Genomic DNA, 6,000 nt, shown 5'->3' with positions numbered 1-6,000 from the left:
GAGTAGGAGTGAACCGGTCCTTTTTAGGAATGGCAGGCATTGGCGAGTGGAGTGCCGCAAGGCTCAGTGTTGGGGAAACAACTCTTTAGCGTATATATTAATGATTTGGAAGAGGGAATTAGGAGCAACACTGGCAAGTTTGCGGATGATACAAAGTTGGTTGGCAGTGTGAACTGTGAAGAGGATGTTAAGAGGTTGCAGGGTCACCTGGACAGGTTGACTGAGTGGGCAGATGTGTGGCAGATGCAGTATAATATAGATAAATGTGAGGTTATCCACTTTGGTGGCAAGCACAAGAGGGCAGATTATTATCTCAATGGGGTTAGGTTAGGTAAGGGGGAGCTACAGCGAGACCTGGGTGTCCTTGTACACCAGTCACTGACAGTTGGCGTGCAGGTACAGCAGGCAGTGAAGAAAGCTAATGGAATGTTGGCCTTTATAACAAGAGGATTTCAGCATAGTAGAGAGGTTCTTCTGCAGTTGTATAGGGCTCTGGTGAGACCACATCTGGAGTATTACGTACAGTTTTGGTCTCCTAATTTAAGGAAGGATATCCTTGTGATTGAGGCAGTGCAGCCTAGGTTCACGGGATGGATCCTTGGGATGGCGGGACTGTCATATGAGGAAAGATTGAAAAGACTAGGCTTGTATTCACTGGAGTTTAGTAGGATGAGGGGGAGTCTTACAGAAACATATAAAATTATAAAAGGACTGGACAAGCTAGATGCAGGAAAAATGTTCCCAATGTTGGGCGAGTCCAGAACCAGGGCCAGTCTTAGAATAAAGGGGAGGCCATTTAAGACTGAGGTGAGAAAAAACTTTTTCACCCAGAGTTGTGAATTTGTGGAATTCCCTGTCACAGAGCGCAATGGAGGCCAAGTCACTGGATGGATTTAAGAGAGAGTTAGATCTAGCTCTGGGGGCTAGTTGAATCGGGGGATATGGGGAGAAGGCACGCACGGGTTATTGATTGGGGATGATCAGCCATGATTACAGTGAACGGCAGTGCTGTCTCGAATGGCCAAATGGCTTCCTCCTGCACCTATTCTATGTTTCTAACACACAATAGAATTTACCATGAACATCCCCACACAGCGGAATCAACGTTTCCCACCGTGAGGCGATAAAGTTCAGTCATCTTCCTCTTTGTTTACCCGTGGTCGGGGCCTTTGAGCCTCCTAACCTCCAATAGCCGCTACAGGCCCTCTCGCAGGGATGATCGGAACTCCGACGTCGGAACGGAAGAACATTTCTCAGCGGCTTGGAGTTTCCGAATCGGCCACTTCTACCGGAGGACCGCGGCCCCCGAAGTCCACAGGCCGAGCTGGGCGGAGATTCAACACGGGCGGCCCTCGGCAAAAGGATCCCAGGACTTTGCGATGTTCAAATCAGCGCCGCCCGCGGCTAGAAGCTCCACAACCACAGCTCCACGATGTTAATGCAGGATGTGTGTAGGATGGAGCTAGTGTACAGGGTGATCACTGGTCGGCGAGGACTCGGTGGGCAGAAGGGTCTGTTTCCGTGCAGTATCTCTAAAATCTAAACAATACCGGTGACTTGGCCTCCACCTTTTTTTAATTTAAAATATACTTTATTCGAGAAATAATTATATACAAGATCCATATAAACTCCATCCGACATTTTCGGAGGCTTTACATACATTCAATAGTTTCCCCAAACCACAATTTTACCCCACACCCTTGCCACTCATGTGGCCCAATGGCGTGGAATCCCTTCCCTTATTTTGAGCGGCATCTCCACCACACCCTGCCCCCCATGTCCAGCAGCGGAAGGACCCCAGACTGCGGTCCTCCCCCACCGAGCCTTGGCGTTGGCTGCACCAAGTTTCAGTGCGTCCCTCAGCACGTACTCCTGCAGTCTACAGCTGGCCAGTTGGCAACATTCCCTGAAGGACATCTCGCTCCGCTGGGTGGTGAACAACGCTCAGGCAGACCAAAGAGCGTCTTTCACCGAGTTGATGACCTTCCAGCAGCCCTCAATGTCAGTCTCTGAATGTGTCCCTGGGAACAGTCCGTAAATCACAGAGCCCTCTGTGATGGAGCTGTTCGGAATAAACCGTGACAGGGACCCCTGCAGACCTCTCCACACTCTCTTTGCCAATCCACACTCTACAAAGAGGTGGGCAACCGTCTACTCTCCATAGCAGTCGTCCTGAGGGCAGCGTGCGCTGGTAGTGAGGTTCCGACGGTGCAGGAAGGATCTGACTGGGGGGACTCCCCTCACTGCCAGCCAAGCAAGGTCTCGGTGCTTGTTGGTGAGTTGAGGCGATGAGACATTTTGCCAGACAAGCTGGGCAGTCTGCTCTGGGAACCACGCCACAGGATCCAGGGAGTCATTTCCCTGCAGTGCCTGCAGGACGTTCCGTGCTGGCAACTGCCCGATGGACATGTGGTCAAAGGTGTTGGTCCGGAAAAACCTTTCCACAAACGACAGATGGTGCGGCAATGCCCACACAGATGGTGCGGCAACACACTAGCCCCAGATGCACACACTAACGCCACCACACACACTAACCCTCCCACCACACACACTAACCCTCCCACCACACACACTAACTTCCCCCCCACACACACGAACCCCTCCCCCACACACACTAACTCCCCCCCCACACACGAACCCCTCCCCCACACTAATCCCCCACACACACACACTAACCCCTCCCCCACACTAACCACCCCCCACTCAATTATCCCACCCACACACTACCCCCCCCCCACACAATAACCCCCCCACACACACTAACCCCTCCCACAAGCACTAACCCCACAACCCACACGAGCCCCCCCACACCACAAAACCCCCCCCCACACACGAAGCCCCCCACACGAACCCCCGCCCCCACACGAAGCCCCACAACCACGAACGCACACAACACACGAAGACCCCACACACACACGAACCGCCCGCCACACACACGAAACCCCCCACACACACGAACCCGCCACACGAAACCCGCCACACACAAGCCCCACACACACGAACCCGCCCCCCACGAACCACCCCCCCACGCAAGGAGCCCCACCCACGACCCCCACACAACAAAACCCCCCACACACACACGAACCGCCCACACACACAAACCCCCACCCACACACAAAAACCCCCCCAACACACAACCCCCCACACACCACCCCCACACTACCCCCCCCCACACACGAATCCCCCACACACTAACCCCCCACACACACACACACACACACACACACACTAACCCCCTCCACACACACACTACCCCCTCCCCACACACACTCCCCCATGCACACACACTAATCCCCCCACACACACTAAACCCTCCCACACACACTAACCACCCCATACACACTAACCCTTCCCACACACTAGCCCCCCCACACACACACACACACTAACCATCCCACTTGATATTATATTAATATTATTCATGGGCTCCTTTTAACCCATCCCCGCCCTGTCCACTGACACATAGCACCCGCAGGCACGTCTTGAGCGAGGGGGGGTAGAGCGCGGGAAGCGACAGAGAGAGGGGGAAGAGAGAGAGGGAGAGGGGGAAGAGAGAGAGGGAGGGGGAGGAGGGGTAGAGGTGGGGGAGGGGGGAGAGGAAGGGGGTAGAGAAGGGGGGGGAGAGTGTGGGGTAGGGGGAGAGAGGAGGGGCTTTGGAGTGAAGAAGGGGAGAGGAGAGGGGAGAGCAGGAGGGGGATAGGGGAGAGGAAGAGGGGGAAGGGATAGGGGAGAGGAGGAGGGGGAGAGAGGGGGAGATGAGAGGAGGAGAGGAGGAGGACGTCACTTGCAGCGCGTGGAACAGCGCAGGCCGTGCGCAGCAGACCTATTGTGACATCATCAGTGAGACCATCTTGTTTATTTTCAAAGTTTTATCGGATCTGTAAACATCTTCATAAATAACACGAGAAATAAAGCATGAATTTTTCAGATAAGGCGGGTTTCGACTCCAGGAGGAAAATCTCTACTGGAATCTCTACTCGGATAAGGGGGAGAATGAGGGCTAGGGCAGTTTACTGTTCTGGATGTCAGATGTGGGAGGTCATGGAGTCTGAGTGCCCTCCAGACGTCCACATCTGCGCCAGGTGCGTCGAGATGGGGCTCCTAAGGGACCGTGTTAGGAACCTGGAGGAGCAACTCGATGACCTCTGTCTGCTCAGGGAGAGCGAGGAGGTCATAGAAAGGAGTTACAGGGAGGTGGTCACTCCAAGACCACGGGAGACAGAAAACTGGGTCAGTTAGGAAGGGCAACGGGCAGAGGCAGGGACTGGTGAGTACCCTGGTGGCTGTACACCTTGAAAATAAGTACTCATGTTTGAGTAAGGGTGGGGGAGACAGCCTACCTGGGGGGCAGCGACAGCGGCTGGGCCTCTGGCACAAAGACCGGTCCTGTTGCTCAGAAGGGTAAGGAAAAGAAGAAAAGGGCAATTGTAATAGGGGACTATAGTCAGGGGGTCGGATAGGCGATTCTGTGGACGCAGACAGGAGACCCGGATGGTAGTTTGCCTCCCTGGTGCCAGGATCAGGGATGTGTCTGAACGTGTCCAAGAAATCCTGAAATGGGAGGGAGAGGAGCCTGAGGTTGTGGTACATATAGGTACCAACGACATAGGTAAAAAAAGAGAAGAGGTCCTGAAAGAAGAATTTAGGGAGTTAAGGAGAGGGACTGCAAAGGTAACAATCTCAGGATTACTGCCTGTGCCACGCGACAGTGAGAGTAGGAATGGAGCGAGGTGGAGGATAAATGAGTGGATGAGGGACTGGTGCAGTGGGTATGGATTCAAGTTTCTGGATGATTGGGACCTCTTTTGGGGAAGGTGCGACCTGTACAGAAAGGACGGGTTGCACTTGAACTCGAGGGGGACCAATATCCTGGCGGGAAGATTTGCAAAGGCTACTGGGGAGACTTTAAACTAGTATGGTTGGGGGGAGGGACTCAAATTGGGAAAGCTAGCAGTCAGTGTGTGAGGCAGGAGGCAGAGAATGGTAGCACTCTGACCCAAAATGTAGGGGAGAGTTAAGAAAAAGACAATAAACAGAGAATAAGAGAGGGTGGGTTTCTTAAATGTGTATATTTTAATGCTAGGAGCATTGTAAGAAAGGTGGATGAACTTAGAGCCTGGATTGACACCTGGAAGTATGATGTTGTGGCGATCAGTGAAACATGGTTGCAGGAGGGCTGTGATTGGAAACTAAATATTCCAGGATTTTGTTGCTTCAAGTGTGATATAATTGGAGGGGCAAGAGGTGGAGGAGTTGCATTGCTTATCAGGGAAGATATTACAGCAGTGCTTTGGCAGGATAGATTAGAGGGCTCGTCTAGGGAGGCTATTTGGGTGGAACTGAGAAATGGGAAAGGGGTAGCAACACTTATAGGGGTGTATTATAGACCGCCAAATGTGGAGCGAGAATTGGAAGAGCAAATATGTAAGGAGATTGCAGATATTAGTAGTAAGGACAAGGTAGTGATTGTGGGAGATTTCAATTTTCCACACATAGACAGGGAAACACATTCTGTAAATGGGCTGGATGGGTTGGAGTTTGTAAAATGTGTGCAGGATAGTTTTTTGCAGCAATACATAGAAGTACCTACTAGAGAAGGGGCGGTGCTGGACCTCCTGTTAGGAAATGAGACGGGTCAGGTGGCAGAGGTATGCATTGGGGAACAGTTCGGGACCAGTGATCACAATACCATTAGTTTCAATATAATTATGGAGAGGGTCAGAACTGGACCTAGGGTGGAGATTTTTGATTGGGGAATGGCTAACTTTTAGGAGATGCGAAAGGATTTAAAAGGAGTAAATTGGGACAGTTTGTTTTATGGGAAAGATGTGGAAGGGAAATGGAGGACATTTAAATGTGAAATTTTAAGAGTACAGAATCTTTATGTCCCTGTTCGGTTGAAAGGAAATAGTAAAAATTGGAAAGAGCCATGGTTTTCAAGGGAAATTGGACACTTGGTTCGGAAAAAGAGAGAGATCTACAATAATTATAGGCAGCATG

Source organism: Amblyraja radiata, unplaced genomic scaffold (genome assembly GCF_010909765.2).
Source record: "Amblyraja radiata isolate CabotCenter1 unplaced genomic scaffold, sAmbRad1.1.pri scaffold_719_ctg1, whole genome shotgun sequence".
NCBI classification, from domain to species: Eukaryota; Metazoa; Chordata; class Chondrichthyes; order Rajiformes; family Rajidae; genus Amblyraja; species Amblyraja radiata.
The sequence above is the reverse complement of the archived record's forward strand: the minus strand, read 5'-3'. Positions refer to the sequence as shown.